At 40.8% G+C, this 17926-nt stretch overlaps 1 long non-coding RNA gene across 1 annotated transcript in view; it reads right to left on the bottom strand.

Moving 5' to 3' along the window:
- Positions 1-320: 320 nt before the first annotated feature.
- LOC122551122 overlaps positions 321-17926 on the bottom strand; it is an 18788-nt gene continuing 1182 nt past the window's right edge. The window contains exons 2-3 of the long non-coding RNA XR_006312015.1: positions 17515-17518; positions 321-330 (exon numbers count right to left, since the gene is read on the bottom strand). This is a non-coding gene — a long non-coding RNA (uncharacterized LOC122551122). The remainder of the gene's footprint in view (positions 331-17514; positions 17519-17926) is intronic.

The following is a 17926-nucleotide window of genomic DNA, read 5'->3' as shown; positions in this document are numbered from 1 at the left end:
TCATCTACACTGTCTACAATGCCATCTAACTTTGTTTGGAAGCACTAGCTTTCAGAGCACAGCATTTATAGCATAAGTGTACAGTGTGATATAATTGAAATTATACATTGAAAAAGACCTGGATTGTACACCCCGGTCCAACATCAGCCCTTCCAAATCATGACCTAATTCTGTGTCATCAGCAAATTTGGATATAAGACTTTCTGTGGCCATTATCCAAGTCATGAATAAATAATGCGAATAATTGAGGCCCTAACACAGATCTTTGTGGAACATCACTGATCATATCTGCTAATTTGACTACCCACCCATTCTCCCCACTTTCTCCTGCTTGCCATTCAACCAGTTTCCCAATTGTCAATAATTTGCCCTCTCTTCCATGAGCTCCTACCTTAGTTAACAATCTCTTATGTGGGATTTTATCAAATGCCTTATGGAAATCATATAAACCACATCAATAAACTTTCCCCTGTGCACTACCTCAGACATCACGTCAAAAAATTCAAAGAGTTTATCAGCCATGGCCTACCTCTCATGAATCCATGCTGGCTCTCCTCCTGCTTAATGAAACCAGAGCAGTTACCTAGCAGATTCAGCTCACCGCTTGTTCTGAACTACCGCCTGTTGAACAGTGGGCACCAAAATCTCAAGGTAGACTCCAGTGGCATTGGATACATGCTTTCCACATTCACAAACAATAGAATCCAATATGTACCAGCCTCTAAGAACCAGCATAACAAATCCTGACCCACTTACAGGAAGGTTCCACATTTCAAAACTACACCTTGGGCTGCTACAGCAACTATCATTGTAATCCCGCTCCAAAGATATGGTATATTTAGCAATACTCACACAGTTCATGGACCACATCTCTGGGCTCTTTGCTCACTGTCAAAAGCAGTGGGTGCCTGGATGCTCAATAGATCCTGATGGTACATTGTCTTTTCTTGCTTTGTTGTGTTTTGCCCCATTCACATACTAGGTTTAAATTATATCTGTCTTGCCTTTCCATTTAGCACAGACACAAACATGTGGCTGATGGAAAGGATGTCAGTTTTCAGCAGATAATTTCTGAAATCTGTGTTGTTGTGGGAACAGCATGTGGTATGATGGGAGCCAGGTTTCAAATGAGAGATGCCATTGAGGTGGGGTATGTAGTTAGTGAAGTAAGTTTTATAAGTTATGATTAAAAATAAAATTCTAGGCCTCTTTAGTGATTGGAACCAGATTTACCTCCCGTTGACTATGAGGTCATTAATTGGGGGCTGTTGACCTAGGCCAATCAGGAAAGCCCTGGCCAACCAGTATCACCAGGAGATCTGCACTTTTGTATGTAACAGTACTGTCTAATGTACAACTGTCATTGCTGTTGTCTCTTTATATCTTTGTGAAACTGGGATTTGAGGTTTGTCCTCATGTCCCTGTAAACTGTTTGTTTGAATGGTAGGGTTTGGGGCCTGGCTTTGCTGCTCCTCTCCCTTGTAAAATTGCTGTCTCTTGTATGCAGCTGTAAATGTAACTGTTTGTTGTAAACTGTTTTTGTAATTTGTTTAATAAAATATCACCAGGAGATTAGAATCTCCTCAGTTGAGGGGACTAACTCCAAGCTGGTTGGCCACAGCCAGTGTACTGTAGACAAGTAAACGAAGGATAACGAGGTGACTGGATACTGGCCTCTGTGCTGGTCCTTCTGACTAACTGTATGCAACTCAGGCCCGAGAGTCAGTGTGTGTGTGTGACTGTCCCCCAGTGAGTCAGTGTATGTGTGTGGGACTGTACCCCAGTGAGAGTTTTGTGTGTGTGGGACTGTACCCCAGTGAGAGTTTTGTGTGTGTGTGTGGGACTGTACCCCAGTGAGAGTGTGTGTGTGTGTGTGTGTGTGGGACTGTACCCCAGTGAGAGTCCGTGTGTGTGTGTGGGACTGTAGCCCAGTGCGTGTGTGTTTGTGTGTGTGTGTGTGGGACTGTCCCCCAGAGTCAGAGTAATACCAAAACGATCTAATTTTAAAAGCTTGAAAGCAGTAAATTCGTACAAGTGAACAACAATACAAATTAATTATTTAATTCAATTAATGATTAGTGGCACCTATCTGGTTGAAGATTCTGATACAGTATTATAGAAACAAAGAGTTAAACAAAACTGGAAAATAAAAGAAATACTGCAACATTGCTGAATTATAGAGTTGAGCGAGCTCTCCAGGCATCCAATATGAAAAAAAGTTGTGAATTCAAGAACTCAAAAATCTAAGATGTTTTCTCTATACCATACCTCTTTAACAAGATGATATAATCTTCAGATAAGGCAAAGGCATTTAAGACTGAGAAGAGGAGGAGTTTTTCCAGTCAGAAGGTAGACAATTCTGAGACTTCTGAATCTCAGAGGACCGTGGGACCTTAAACATTGAGCCTATTCAAGATAGAGATCGATAGATTTCTAATGATATCAAGAGATATGGAGGTTATATGGGAAAGTGGCCTTGAAGTACATAATCTATCAATATCTAATTGAATGGCAGAACAGGCTAAATGGGCCTCCTATGTCCCTATTGTAGTTAGCGGAAATGTCCCTTTCAAATAAAATAACAGGGAACAGCATATTACATTCAAGATTGCAATGGTACAGATTTAAAACAGCTTCACAATAATGTGATTAATCAGCAAGTTGAGAAGAAATGGAAGATGCACAACAGGACCTTCAATTCGACAACAATTAGGGATAGGCAACAAATAGTATATTTGCCTGTGTCGTCCACAGCCCATGAAAGAATAACATCTTAACAGGTTCAATATGGATGGTGGGCATACTGAACACAAAAACGTCGATTTTGCCTGTCCTCGGATTTTGCCTGTCCTCGGATGCTGCCTGAACTGCTGTGCTCTTCCAGCACCACTGATCCAGAATCTGGTTTCCAGCATCTGCAGTCATTGTTTTTACCATACTGAACACAAGACTGACCTTCATGGAAGTAACAGTTCTTAAGATAGAGCATTGCCTCAAAATCAAACACCAAGTGCAGAAACAGCACACAGTTACAGAATTTCAGAAAAAGTAATGGTTACACGTGGTAAGGCCTTAATATAGCACTGCAATCTTCTTTAGAAATGTTACTGAGCTTTTTACAGGTGAAATTGGTGACCTGACTGATCCAGAATTCTCAAAACTTATTTCTGTCAATGGATATCAAACTGATTTTAAGCTTGAAACTAATACCAGAGTCATTGTCCTCTCAAACCAGTTACTATGACTAATGGAGCAAAACGTTCGGTCTTTGGTTGGACTGGTTATTTGTGTTTGGGAGATGGTAGGAGTTCCAATAGAGTCTGGAGTTGAACAAGAGGCTGTAGTGCGGAATGGGGGGAGGGTGTCAGGTTTGATTGCAGGTTAAATCTGTTCAGCGTGGGTGAGAGGTTAATGGTTGGAGGGAAACAGGTGCTGGTTGGGGAGTTCAATTAGTATTTGGGTGTTTTGGAGGATCATTGGAAAATTGGGAGGAGTGGATTTGGAAGACAAGGCTGTCAGTTTTATCACGAGCCAAGCATTAGAATAGATTTTAATTCCTCTAAACTTTCCTGGATAAATATCAAAGTCAGCCAGTCAGAACCCTTTTAAATCTCTGACTTTATCATAGAGTTGAGTATTGTGGCTTTCAGATATCAGGCAATTGCTGATGAGAAGTTTAAGCTTCTGGGTGATTGCATGATCAGTGCATCAGACTTTCAAAGGGTCCTGACCCATATTCTTCATAGTACTTCCAATCTCTGGAAATTGGAAAATTAAAAGATCTAGGCCAATGTGTAGATTTGCTTTTACATAAGATTTTTAACAGTCACAGGTATTGCAGATTACATAATTAAAGGGTATGACACCTAACTGGTCCACGATTTTGATTAACAAGGAACTGGAATGTTGATAAACTTTGAACTTTGGTGAAACAAGTTTAGCAACACACTTTTTAAGTATGTAATGTCAGCCTGCTATGATAAAATTATTCATTTATTGAATGCTTTAAGGCTGATAGTTGTAATAGTAACTTGGTCATTGTAAAATGGTAAACGTGATTGTGAATTGTGTTCCTTGAAGTGTAATAGGTGGAATCAAAATATTCCTTGTGTCATCTTAGCTCGGTTTTATGACTGAGAAAGCTGTGGGTGCAAACCTTCCTTCAGAATTTGAGCATCTAATCTCGAATGATACTTGAGTACAGACCCAAGGGAATGTTCTATGCTTAGATATACAGCAGGTGAGTTTTAACTTCATCACTTGAGCAGCAGGCAAGCTAAACAATTCTGAATTGAGAAACCTCTGGAGGAAAAGTTCATCTGCAAGAACAAGCACATGGATGGAAATATGCAGCTCCTTGTTCTGAAGCAAGCAGAATGCAAGGAAGATGTGCATGTCAATATTTATTACTCAACTATACTGGTGTTAAAATTGACCACTATAATAGTGGTCAGTTAGCTACTTGCTGCTCATTTTTCAATCGCGGCTCAGGCATCCTTATCTTTGTGTCATATGATTATGGGTTATCCATTCTTTGGGGTGGATGTCATAAATTAGAATCATGAAATCCCCACTGTTTGGAAACAGGATATTCAGCCATTAAGTCCATGTCAACTCTCTGAAGAACATCCCATCCAAACTCACCCTCCCACCCATCCCTGCATTTCCAAAAGTTAATCCACCACCTACATATCCTTAGACTGTGGAAGGAACTCCACACGGACATAGGGAGAATGCGAAAGCTCTACACTGATGGTAACTTGAGGGTGGAATCAAACCCAGGTCTGTTTCATTGTGAGGCAGCATTGTTATCCACTGAGCCACTGTGCTGCTGTACTACCCAAGATCCACAAGCATGACTACCCCAGCCGATCCATTGTCTCAGCCTGCTCCTGCCCCACTGAATTCATCTCCACCCACCTCGATACTGTCTTATACCCCCTAGTCCAGGAATTCCCCACATACATTCGGGACACCACCCATGCCCTCCACTTCCACCAAGACTTCTGTTTCCCCCGTCCCAAATGCCTCATCTTCACCATGGATATCCAGTCGCTCCATACCTCCATTCGCCATGACCAGGGCCTTTAAGCCCTTTGTTTCTTCCTCTCCAGATGTCCCCACCAGTACTTTTCCACTGACACTCTCATTCATTTGGCTGAACTGGTCCTCATCCTCAACAATTTCTCCTTTGAATCCTCCCACTTCCTCCAGACGAAAGGGGTAGCCATGGGCACCCTGCATGGCCCCAGCTATGCCTGTCTCTGTCAGCGACATAGAGCAGTCTATCTTCTGGAACTACACCAGTACCACTCCCTACCTTTTCCTTCACTACATTGATGACTGCATCAGGGCACCTCGTGCTCCCATGAGGAAGTTGAACAGTTCATCAACTGCACCAACTCATTCCACCTCAACCTTAAATTCAACCGGAATCATCTCTGACACCTCACTCCCCTTCCTGGACCTTTCTATCTCCATCAGCGATGACCGACTCAGCACTGACATTTTTACAAACACACCAACACCCACACTTACCTGGATTACACTGCCTCCCACCCTCCCTCCCTGTTGTAAAAATGCCATCCCGTATTCCCAATTCCTCTGCCTCCGTCACATCTGTTCCCAAGAGGACTAGTTCCACCACAGAATACACCAGATGGCCTCCTTCTTTAAAGACCGAAATTACCCCTCCCACATGGATGATGATGCCCTCCAATGCATCCCATCTACATCCCACACCTCCATCTTTGAACCCCACCTCTCCAACTGCAACATGGATATAACCACCCTGGTCCTCATCTTCCAACCCACCAACCTTCACATAAATCGCACCATCCATCGACATTTCTCCCACCTACAAATGAACCCCACTACCAAGGATATATTTCCCTCCCCACCCCTATCTGCTTTCCGCAAAGACAGCTCCTTCTGTGACAACCTAATCAGGTCCACGCCCCCAACAACCCACCCTCCCCTCCTGCCACCTTCCCCTGCCATTGCAGGAATTTCAAAACCTATGCCCACACCTTCCTCCCTCACCTCCATCCAAGGCCTCTAAGGAGCCTTCCACATCCATCAAAGTTTCACCTGCATTTCCACACAGGTCACTTACTGTATCCGTTGCTTCCAATGCAGTTTCCTCTACATTGGGGAGACTGGACGCCTTCTCGCAGAGCGCTTTCAGGAGCATCTCTGGGACACCCGCACCCATCAAGCTCGCCACCACGTGGCTGAACATTTCAACTCCCCCTCCCATTCTGCCGAGACATGGATGTCCTGGACCTCCTCCATCACTACTCCCTCACCACCCGACGTCTGGAGGAAGAACACGTCAACTTCCGCCTCAGGACACTTCAATCTCAGGTCATTAATGTAGACTTCACGTTTCCTTATTTCCCCTCCCCCCATCTTACCCCGGTTCCAACCTTCCAGCTCAGCACCATCCCCATGACCTGTCCCACCTGTCAATCTTCCTTCTCACCTATCCGCTCCATTCTCCTCTCTGACCTATCACCTACTCCCACCTCCATCCACCTATTGCACTCTCAGCTACCTTGTCCCCAGCCCCATCCACCTCCCATTTATCTCTCCAAACCTGAGGCTCCCAGTCTCATTCCTGATAAAGTGCACCTGCCTGAAGCATCAATTCTCCTGCTCCTCAGATGCTGCATGACCTACTGTGCTTTTCCAGCACAACACATTCTCAACTCTGGTCTCCAGCATCTGCAGTCCTCACTTTCTTCTGTTGTACTACACTGTCAATTGTAATATTGGTCAAAAATGTGCTTGGGTAACTATTCCAATACCCAAGCTAATATTTCCATCTTAACCAATAGCATTTCAATATCTTCATGCCATACAAATTGAAGTCTTTTGTGTGTGCAAATCGTTCTCAATTGTTGTACAGATTGTGCAGAAAACCCAGTTAGCTTGTCAAGATGAAATGGATATGTAATGAGTGAACACTTTTTCATGCAAATAACAATTATAATTTAATGAAAAGCTAATTGGAATATTTCAGAAAAATTAATAAAGATGTTACAATACATGAAAAATGCAACAGTGTTTAATTGAGAAATTAATAAAAATATAAACAATTACATATACCATGTCATCGAATAAAAAGATGGATTTTGAACATTAACTTTTTAAAACATGTTTCAAACTACATATGCTGGAATTAAAACGATTGCTTGGGGATGTGGGGTGGTGTGAAGGGTGGGTGTGAGCAGGATTTCAAACACTGGTACATATCATTGAAAATTACTGTCTATTAGGAGCTGAGCCAACAATAGCCCCAGAGATTAGTGTCATTGGATAACATTGAGATCAGGAAACAACAGTAATTGCTGAACCAGCTGCTGATACATTAGCTGGGAACATTGACAAACAGCTACTGTTCTGAGTTAGATCATTACCATTGATACAAAAACTTTGCGACAACAGCTATTTCCAAGTTGACTGAAATAGATTATTTGGTGGCATATATATACAAAGGAAATCTTTAGTGAACCATCTTTAGCAGGAACCATTTAGTGATTTACATCACTGCACTCAACTAATTACACTTGACAGGAAAATTTATTTGGGTAGAGATTGATACACCATTGAATAAGAAGAAAGAATGTGAAGGAAGTTGAAAGCATTCAGAATCTTATATGAAAAATTTTACCATTGAGGCAAAATCAGAGATTGGCAGACTTGCAGTTATTTAAAGGGGCCTGTTCGATCTGATTTCTATTTGTGAGAGGAGTAGAGGGCTGGGGTCAAATTGTATCTGTGACCCTCAGAAGCAGACCTGATGATGGGCAAAGGGTGGATTCTTGTCATAGAGTGGTAGTGTCCCCCACCTCTGGACTAGGCTACCCAGATTTAAAGGCCAATCACTCTACAGGCACTTAATAACATTTACAAGCATATTAATTAGGGAAGAATCTAAGGGGAGAGTATATGAGTATCAAGGCAAACAGGTGAAAAGTCCTACTTCAGTTCACTTGATAATCCACAACTCTTAGTTACATTAGAAGCTGATAGCTCCCCCTTAACACTGACCCCTCTCATGCCCATGCATCTATTCAACTCACTCAACCCAATCACCATACTCTCTCATTCCCTACATGTTATCTCTGTGCCCACTATTGTCCCACTTACCATTACTTCCCTTTGTGACTCTAGTGTAACCTTTGCAACTATTTATTCAGTCTGCATTATTAAGGGACATGTGGAGATGAAAAAAGTACAGTTCTAGCAATGCGATACAACTTTCAGTCAAACATTCTTGATAGTGAAAATAAATCACCTATTATTAAACAGATTAAAATGCTTTAAATCTTCTCAAGTGGGTTTTTTTAATATAAAATCAAACTGTTTTTAGATTTTAGGTTTTAGACTTCTTCTCAGAATCTACAAATGTCTAATTTTTCAATAGCTATTTTAAATAGTAAATGAAGCTATGAACTCAGAGCCCCTCTTCCAGCATGTTTAGAGATTTTGAAACTCACCCAAGCATTCATAACATTCCAGTAATACCTCTCGAGAAAATATGAGCAAAGCCTCATTGAAATTTGAAAAACTTCCTTCTCAAATAAAATAGAGCAGCTGGCTTCAATTAAAGTAATTTTATCTTCACTCCCACAATAGCTTCAAAATATTTTTCTTTCCTGATTGAGATGTTGGGGTGGCACGGTGGCTCAGTGGTTAGCACTGCTGCTTCACAGCGCCAGGGACCTGGGCTCAATTTCCACCTCGGGCAACTGTCTTGTGGAGTGTTCACATTCTCCCCGTGTCTGCATGGGTTTCCTTCCACAGTCACAATGATGTGCAGGTTAGATGAATTGGCCGTGCTAAATTGCCTGTAGTGTTAGGTGGATTAGGCAGGGGTAAATATAGGGGCGTGGGTTGGTCTTTGGTGGGTCGGTGTGGACTTGTTGGGCTGAAGGGCCTGTTTCCACACTGTAGGGAATCTAATCTAACATATGACCATGAAGCTTTAACATTCCTTATTCATCTTCAAGTGCATTTATACTTATTCCAACAATGTGACATCCACAGAGTGGGCTAAGGGTCATAACAACAAACCAAAGTGGGGTTGTTTGGACTCAGTACAAAGTTTAAATGGTTCTACTAACTTTATGTTATTTTCTTGAGTAAATTATGCCCTATCCCCATCTCCTGCTGTCAACAATTGAATCTATTAAAAATGGAAGCAGGACTCCTGCATCCAGGTCTCACACATCTTTTTTTTAATGTTTTTTTTAATCCACAGACTCTTCTCAATTCCACAAAATCTAACACCAAATATAAATTATGTTGAGCTAACAAGTAAAACAAGTCAGATAAAAATAAATATAAACTAGGTGTTTTGATAATTACATTTCTGGTTTTTATGGTTTGTATAAAAAAGGGTACTGATTGAGTTAAAAATTATAGCTCGATAGTAATATGCTAACTATCTTTCAGAAAAATAAAATGATTTTGAAGCATTTTCCCATTACGTAAAATATATTTTCAACTGCTATGTTTAATTTTATTGAAACAAACAATGACATATTGTACCAGTCTCTGTGGTTAACTCTCAGAAGATAATGGGTTTGATAGACTCTTCATTGCAGTGGACCATTTCAGATATTGACACTGAAATAAAGCTGTTTAGAAGAAACCTTGGTACAGAATGAGTAAAACAAAAAGAACTGTAGTTAAGAGAGTGACAGCTGATAAATCACAACAGCATAGATAACAAGGGAATCAGAGATGGATGTAAATAGCTATAGACAAGGACAAGAGAGGGTGGGATGAAAAGAAGCAACAACACTGCTAAAGGATATGTGAAGGAATTGAAAGATGTAAGAAAGTTTTGCAAAGAGAAACAAAAGAGGCAAATAAAGGTGGTTACAGCATTTGATAATTCAAGTTGGTTTGCATAACGTTTATCTCAATTAGATTAGATTCCCTACAATGTGAAAACAGGTCCTTCGGCCCAACAAGTCCACACTGACCTTCCGAAGAGTAACCCACCCAGACCCATTTCCCTCTGACTAATTCACCTAACACTTTGGGCAATTTAGCATGGCCAATTCACCTGATCTGCACATCCTTGGATTGTGGGAGGGAACCAGAGCATTAAAAGGATGCCCATGCAGACAGGGAGAATGCGCAAACTCCACACAGACAGTCACCCAAGGCTGGAATTGAACCTGGGTCCTTGGTGCTGGGAGGTAGCAGCACTAACCACTGAGCCACTGTGCCACCCCAAAATCCCACAGCACGATAATTGTGGCCAAAATATGTTAGTGTGGTTTTGTTAAATCTGCGTTTGAGTTGTGAAGTTTCATATGGCAAGAGGACAATATCAGGAATTTAGGCCTGGAAGACACCAACCTCACATAGAATTTTTTTTGGTGCATGACTTGTGTGTGTGAAGTATGAATATACATAATAGATTCCTTAATATGCAAATAGTTTTGAACAAATGATCAGCCTTGAAGTAGGATAACACTTAAAGTTATATAAATTCGTAAGATTGCCTGTTTTCAGTTATAGGCCTTCAGTTATATGGTTTGACATATTAATTAGTCTATAATACAAGGCTTAAGTCAGAATCTTAGGAAAATGTCAGCACCAAACATGGGAAAATTAGTAATTTTGATGAAGGAATCCTCTTGTGTCACTAAGTTATATGCATGCATCTGCAATGTGCTGGTGACAATATCAGAGGTTAAGTCACAAACTGAATTTGAACAGTTTGTTTCCAGTACAAACCAATGAAGTGATATTAGGAAATCTACAATTATTGTTAAAAGAGTTATGCTGCTCTCTTTCACGTAAGTGAAGGGCTAGATTTATTGCGAGGTTAGCATCTTGCGCGCCTGTGAAAATATCATGGGAGCAAATGCAGCTTTTTGATTGGCTCCCTCCACTTTAATTTTTCAGTCCTCAAATTTTAATTACAATGAAGTGACTTCCACCAGTCTCCAGAACAAAGTTTCACCCTCAGAGAGATACTGGGCAATCAGGATATAGCAGCTCTGCAGTGACAGCCATGCCAATGAGATGGTATTTCAGGTGACCTGTGAGGAAGAGAAACATTTGATGGCCCGGAGTCCAGGTTCACCCAGGGTTTTCTTGGTTTTGTTGAAAAATGGTATGGGAATGATATTACTTCTGATTAGCACTGGAGCCTGGGAAAAGAGAAAACTCCCCTTTTCAATCGCCAGTAGCCTGGGTATATCTTCCAAGCTGCCCTGGATGCTGCCTGACCTGCTGTGCTGTTCCAGCAATAAAGTTTCAACTCAAAAGAGAAAACTCCCCTTTTCAATCGCCAGTAGCCTGGGTATATCTTCCAAGCTGTATGTTGGTTCTGGCTTTTCCAACAACCCAATAAATCTGAGTCGGAGTGGGATGAGTGACTTAAGTAGACATTGATTGTGATAGCAAGTGATATCACGATACTGCAAAGATTACAGGACCTGACAGCATTCTGGCAATAGTATTAAAGACATGTGCTTCTGAATCTGCTGCTCCCGTAGTTAAGCTGCTCCCATGCAGCTACAACACTGGCAACTATCCAACAAAGTAGAAATCTCCCAATTAAGTCCTGCACACAAAATGCAGGTCAAATCCAACCTGATCAATTACCTCTGTCTACATCAGTCTACTCTCAACCGTCAGTAAAGAAATGAAAGTCGGCATGAGCAGTGCTATCAAGGAGCATCTACTTAGCAATAACCGGATCACTGATGCTCAGTTTGGGCTCTGTCAGGGTCAGTCAGCTTCTGCCCTCATTAATGCCTTTGTTTAAACATGGGCAAACATGAATTCATCAAGGTTACATTTGACCGAGTGTGACATTAAGAAGCCCTTGTAAAACTGGAGTCAACTGCAATCGAGAGAGAAACCTTGAGCTAGTTTGAGCCATTGATGCCACTTATAAGATGGTTGAGGTCACTGGAGGTCAATCATCTCAGTTCCAGGACATCCCTGCAGTGCCTTAGTCTCAACTATCTTCAGCTGCTTTATTAATGACTTACCCTCCATGAGATGATTGATTTCCAACAACCATGCCCATCTTCTACATGCCTAGTATAACTCCAACCATTGGAGGCTTTGCCCCCAGATATGATTCCAGTTTTGTCACAATTCCTTGATTACACACTCTGTTGAATGTATTTTTGATGTCAAGGGCTGTCACTCTCACCTCAATCCTGAAATTCATGTTTTTTTTAATCCAGGTTTGATCCAAGGCTGTAATGAGGTCATTAGTTGAGTGGTCCTGGTGGAACCCAAACTGGGTGTCAGCAATCAGGTTATTGATAAGCAGGCGCTGCTTGATCATACTGTTTGAAATTAACTTGATGGGACAGTAATTGGCTGGGTTTTTATGTACAGCAGATACCCGAACAATTTTCCACATTGTTGGGTAGATGCTAGTGTTGTAACTGTAATAGAACAGCTTGGCTCACCTTGCAGCAAGTTTGGAGCACAAGTCTTCAATACTATTCTGGGAATGTTATCAGGATCCATAACTTTTGCAGTATCCAGTCTCTCCAACTGTCAAGTGAATTGAATTGGCTGAAGACTGGTATCTGTGATGCTGGGAATGCTGGAGGAGACTGAGATGGATCCTTCAGTCTGCACTTCTGGCTGAAGATTGCTGCAAATGCTTCAGCTTTGTCTTTTTTGCACAGGGTTCTTCCTTCACTGATGATGAGGATATTTTATAGACCCTCCTCCTCTACTGAGTTGTTTAATTGGCAACCTCCATTCATGACAGGCTATGGAAGGACTGCTGAACTTTGATATAATCCATTTGGTGAGGGATCAGTTGAGTATGCTTGTCAATTTGCTGTAATGTGAAAAGTGAGTCAATGTACCCTGACAAAACGTGACCAGCTTTTTAATCCTTTTTAAATCAGACATGTTACACCGTGAGATAGAAAAAGGAGACAAGAGTAGGGGAAAGGTCCAAGGCAACTTTATTGAATAATGAAAAACAACATTTATCAGACTCTACTATTGTACTTTAATTAAACTCTATCGAAATCTATCAACTTCTTGATAGGACTCTTTAGTGTATAGTTTTAAATCTCTAAATAAATGGTCTCAAATCTAGAGTAGCTATCTCGTTCTGACATGGGCTTCTGAGGATTCACTATACCCCATCAGCAGGCCACTACTGTTGAATTTGTCTGAAAAGACTAGTGATATTGTCTGAAAAGACTAGTGATATTCATTCGATCAGGCTGGGACAGGCTGCTCTCCTGACTTTGAGGGCTGGCTGATGTTTCAGGATCTGCAGTCGTTGACTTGGGTTTTTTCTCTTGTCTACCTGGTCTTCAGGTCGTCTCACTGAGGTAGTCATTTTGGTCTGGTCAGTCCGATGATGCTTGCCAGGAGGGAAAGAAGGTAGAGATGCTGTGGAGCTTGGCTGTCGGCTGAAGGTGTTTTTTGCAAATGCTGTTGAAGAAGGTGCAAAAAGCAAAGAGAGTTGGGGATCCAAATTGCTTCTTTTAATGCCTGTCTTCATGCACTTCTAATTAAGCTGTGGCCTGTGTCCAATATAGCACTGGGCAGGGGCAGGAAGATCCAATGAGGTGACTACTTTTCATATTTGGAAATTGCAGAACATGTTTTTGAACCTTCAACTGTCAAGAGCATTGGAGTCTGAGGGGTGATCTTAGAGAGGTTTATAAAATCATGAGGGGCATGGATAGGGTAAATAGTCAAGGTCTTTTCCGTGGGGTACAGGAGTCCAAAACTAGACTAAGATTAGTTTAAGATGAGAGGGAAAAAAATTAAAAGGAACCTCAGGGGTAACATTTTCACACAGAAGCTGGTGCAAGTATGGAATGAGTTGTCAGAGGAAGTTGGTGGAGGCTGGTACAATTACAACATTTAAAAGGTCGCTGGATGGGTATACGAATAGGAAGGCTTTAGAGAGTTATGGGCCAAGTGCTGGCAAATGGGGCTAGATTAATTTAGGATATCTGGTCAACAAGTGTATTTGGACTGAAGGGTCTGCTTCCATGTTACATCTCCATGACTCTAAGTGCTGTTATTGTCATGCTGTGCCTCTGGCCTCCAACTGAGTTGGGTTCCACCAAGTCTGTGTAACATTCTTCTAACAAAGCAGGTTCACTGGAGGTGTAAACAATGGTTCATTCTGAAACAATGTGGCTATTAGCTTCCGGCCAGGTAATTTCAGGCCTATCTGGTTTTGAAAAAAAGTTGATTGTCCCAAGACCTGGCTGCATGAAAACTGAGGGAGGTGACAGTCTGGAGCTATTATTGCCGGATTGTTAATCCAGAGACCCAGCTCGTGTTCCAGGGGGACCTGGGTTCAAATCCTGCCATGGCAGATAGTAGCATTTAAATCCAATAAAAATAATCTGGAATTAAGAGTCTAATGATAGCCATGAACCTTTTGCCACGGTGGCTCGGTGGTTCATTGGTTAGCACTGCTGCCTCACAGTGCTAGGGTCCCAGGTTCAAGTCCAGCCTGGGGTTGCTGTCTATGTGGAGTTTGCACATTGTCCCCATGTCTGCGTGGGTTTCCTCACACAGGTCAGGTGAATTGGCTGTGTTAAATTGCCCATAGTGTTAGATGCATTAGTCAGAGGGGAAATGGGTTTGAGGGGGTTACTCTTTGGAGGGTCGGTGAGGACTGGTTGAGCCGAAGGGCCTGTTTCCACACTGTAGGAAATCTAATCTAAAACATTGTTGGGGAAAAACTCATCTGGTTCACTAATGTGCTTAAGGAAACAAACTGCTATCCTTACCCAGCCTGGCCCGCATGTGACTCCAGATCCACAGCAATATGATTACCTTTTAACTGCCCTCTGGGTAAGTAGGAAAGAGCAATAAATGCTGGTCAAGCCAGCGATGCCCTCATCTTGCAAATGAATTTTATTCACATACTGTCTATTCTAGCTCTGCAGTTTGTGAATTGTGACTAGGTTTAAACTTGGCTTCCACATTTCTAGTTTTAATTCATACCTATATTATAATATTTCTGTAACAATCCTGGAGGTCATGTATCACCTGACCCCAAATTGTCCACTTAAAGTAGTTGCATAAACATATTGCCCCATTGCCATTTCCACTTCCCAGTTGCCAGTCCAAATGCCTGTCTGATCCATGGAAGATATCCATGGAATCCTGATATAATTTTGAGGGACAACTGGGCAAAAGTTGTGGTTTACATCCTCCACCAAATTGTCTTGAGCAGTGAATAGTTGAGGCACCAGCAAGTAAGTGAAACTATTCTGGAGGTGCAACAAGATTGCTTCTCCTAGTTCTGCAGGCTTTTGCCCCCTCCACAATCAGCCAACTGCTGGCCTGAATTAGCCTCAGCATTTCCTCATTCCTGTTAAAGGGGTCTGGCCCAAAATGTCAATTCTCCTGCTCCTCGGATGCTGCCTGAGCTGCTGTGCTTTTCAAGCAATACACTCTCGACTCTGATCGCCAGCATCTGCAGACTTCACTTTCTCTTATTCCTGCTACACCATCCTGGAACCTAAAAACAGTGCAGGCCTCCCACACAACATGACTGGGTAGCTACCTTGTCTTGCCAATTATTTATGCAATTATTATCATAAACTTTCTGGCTGGAGACATGATAGGCTGTTCCCATCCTATTAAATTCTATTTCTATTCCTTCATTTTGACCTTTGCGATATGAATAATAAGCTTGAAATCTGAACAGAAACTCCTCTCAAATCTTTGATTAGATATAATGTGTGAAGAAATGTTAAGGGGTACAGTATATGGAAAAAGCTTGCATTAAAACATTTCCTGAGCTCCAATATTACTCTTTTCATTAAATAATCTTGTAATATACCTCACTCTTTCTAGGCCACATCAAAACAAAACTGAAAAATTAAACTGTGTAAAATTAAACCTTAACTTAGAACAATTGCAAACTAATCATAAGTGGAATAGTTGATGGAGGAATTTTTTTGCAGAAATTACCATTTCATGCTGTCTTAGTCAGTCTGCAGTCTTATATATTATTCATTGTATGTGAGGCATTTATTCACTCATAAGCTCAGCACTTTTAATTATTTTTGATAAGTCGATCAACTTATAAATTTGATTAATTAACCAAATATCTTGCTGTATTTGTGATGCAGAACTGTTGCATTCTTTTTAAAGTAATTTAACCAAATCCTTCCCCTCCACATTACACTGGAACACTATCAGATCTCATGTACAAATCAATTTCTTTACAACTTCATTGTCTCCTTCACTTTAGTTCTGAATATCTTCAGCCATTAATCAATAGTTACAACTTCCAATTTTAATAACCTCCTTAACTTGTCTATGAATTTGTTAAATGATAATCTTCTTTGTACGGGGTAACATGTCTCCATTTGCTCCATGGTTGAAAAGCATTATTATGAATTGAAAAACGACTCCAAACAATTGTGCTATGAAGCAATTTGCAAATGATGAATTGGTTTTTCATTTTAATTAATTTCTACATTATCTCATTTTGTTAAAGATATGTACCATGCATGAAGTATTGTATTTTCATTATGAGCAAGCTGTTTAATTCTTAATGTGTGTATTATGATTATGGTGTGATCTCTAATCACTGCTTGGCCATTTCTTGCCTGTAAATGGGTGACCAGGACAGAAACACTGACTGGGAACTTTCAGCAGTCATTTTATGTCCATGGCTCCATTTAATTTAAGAAAGCCTTTGAATGGTTCCCAGTATTTCCTTCTAAAATCAGTAAGAAGTTGTTTAAATATGCTAACAAAATATAATAATTACATTATTAATTGGAGTGGTGCAATGCAGATGATGTCTTGAGATACCAGGCACTCAGGAACCCACTTGTAGTGAATGATGAAATCATTAGAAATTCTTAATGTGTGTATTTTGATTAGGGTGTGATCTCTAATCACTGCTTGGCCATTTCTTGCCTGTAAATGGGTGACCAGGACAGAAAAACTGACTGGGAACTTTCAGCAGTCATTTTATGTCCATGGCTCCATTTAATTTAAGAAAGCCTTTGAATGGTTCCCAGTATTTCCTTCTAAAATCAGTAAGAAGTTGTTTAAATATGCTAACAAAATATAATAATACATTATTAATTGGAGTGGTGCAATGCAGATGATGTCTTGAGATACCAGACACTCAGGAACCCACTTGTAGTGAATGATGAAATCATTAGAAATTGCTTCACTTCAAAAAACGTTCTGAAAAATTATGTAAAACTTAAAGAAAAGATGCAAATGGAGATATGGATTGGGACTGGAGAACACTGAGCCAAATATAATGTGAATCCAAATGCAAATCTATTCTGGTAGTAACATTGAGTTCCTCAGGGGAGATTTGAGCCACGCATGGAGGAAAATGCATTGCCTCTAAGGAACCAATTTCTTGCTTGTGGTTAACAAGGCAAAACAATGTGAGACAATGAAGTTGTAAAGAAATTGATTTGTGCATGAGATCTAATAGTATTCCAGGGGAAGGATTTGGCTAAATTACTTTTAAAAGAATGCAACAGTTCTGCATCACAAATACAGCAAGATATTTGGTTAATTAATCAAATTTATAAGTTGATCAACTTATCAAAAAGATTGGTGTAAGATCAAAGCATCATGTGAGGAAAGTAAGCAATGATCACAAATTATTTGCACCTTATTGTAAGAAATCCCATGAAGTTTATGAAGATGGTGAGCTCACTCTGTAATGTGTAAACAGCCAATGATGTCAAGGAGTCTGAAATTTGCATGAAGCCTTGATCTATCTCAGTCTTTCTAGCTTGCCTTATGGAGTGTGATGAAATTGTTCATTTGGCATCAGTCACTAAGCACAAACCTGATTGAAGGCAGAGTGATACTGCTAATATTCCCCGTTGTAATCTGGAATGAACCCTGGCAAAAGATCATAGACCCTTTACTAATCTTCACTGCT

Source organism: Chiloscyllium plagiosum, chromosome 6, assembly GCF_004010195.1.
Source record: "Chiloscyllium plagiosum isolate BGI_BamShark_2017 chromosome 6, ASM401019v2, whole genome shotgun sequence".
Taxonomy (NCBI): domain Eukaryota; kingdom Metazoa; phylum Chordata; class Chondrichthyes; order Orectolobiformes; family Hemiscylliidae; genus Chiloscyllium; species Chiloscyllium plagiosum.
Note: the sequence above shows the minus strand (reverse complement) of the source record. Positions and strands in the feature narration are given on the sequence as shown.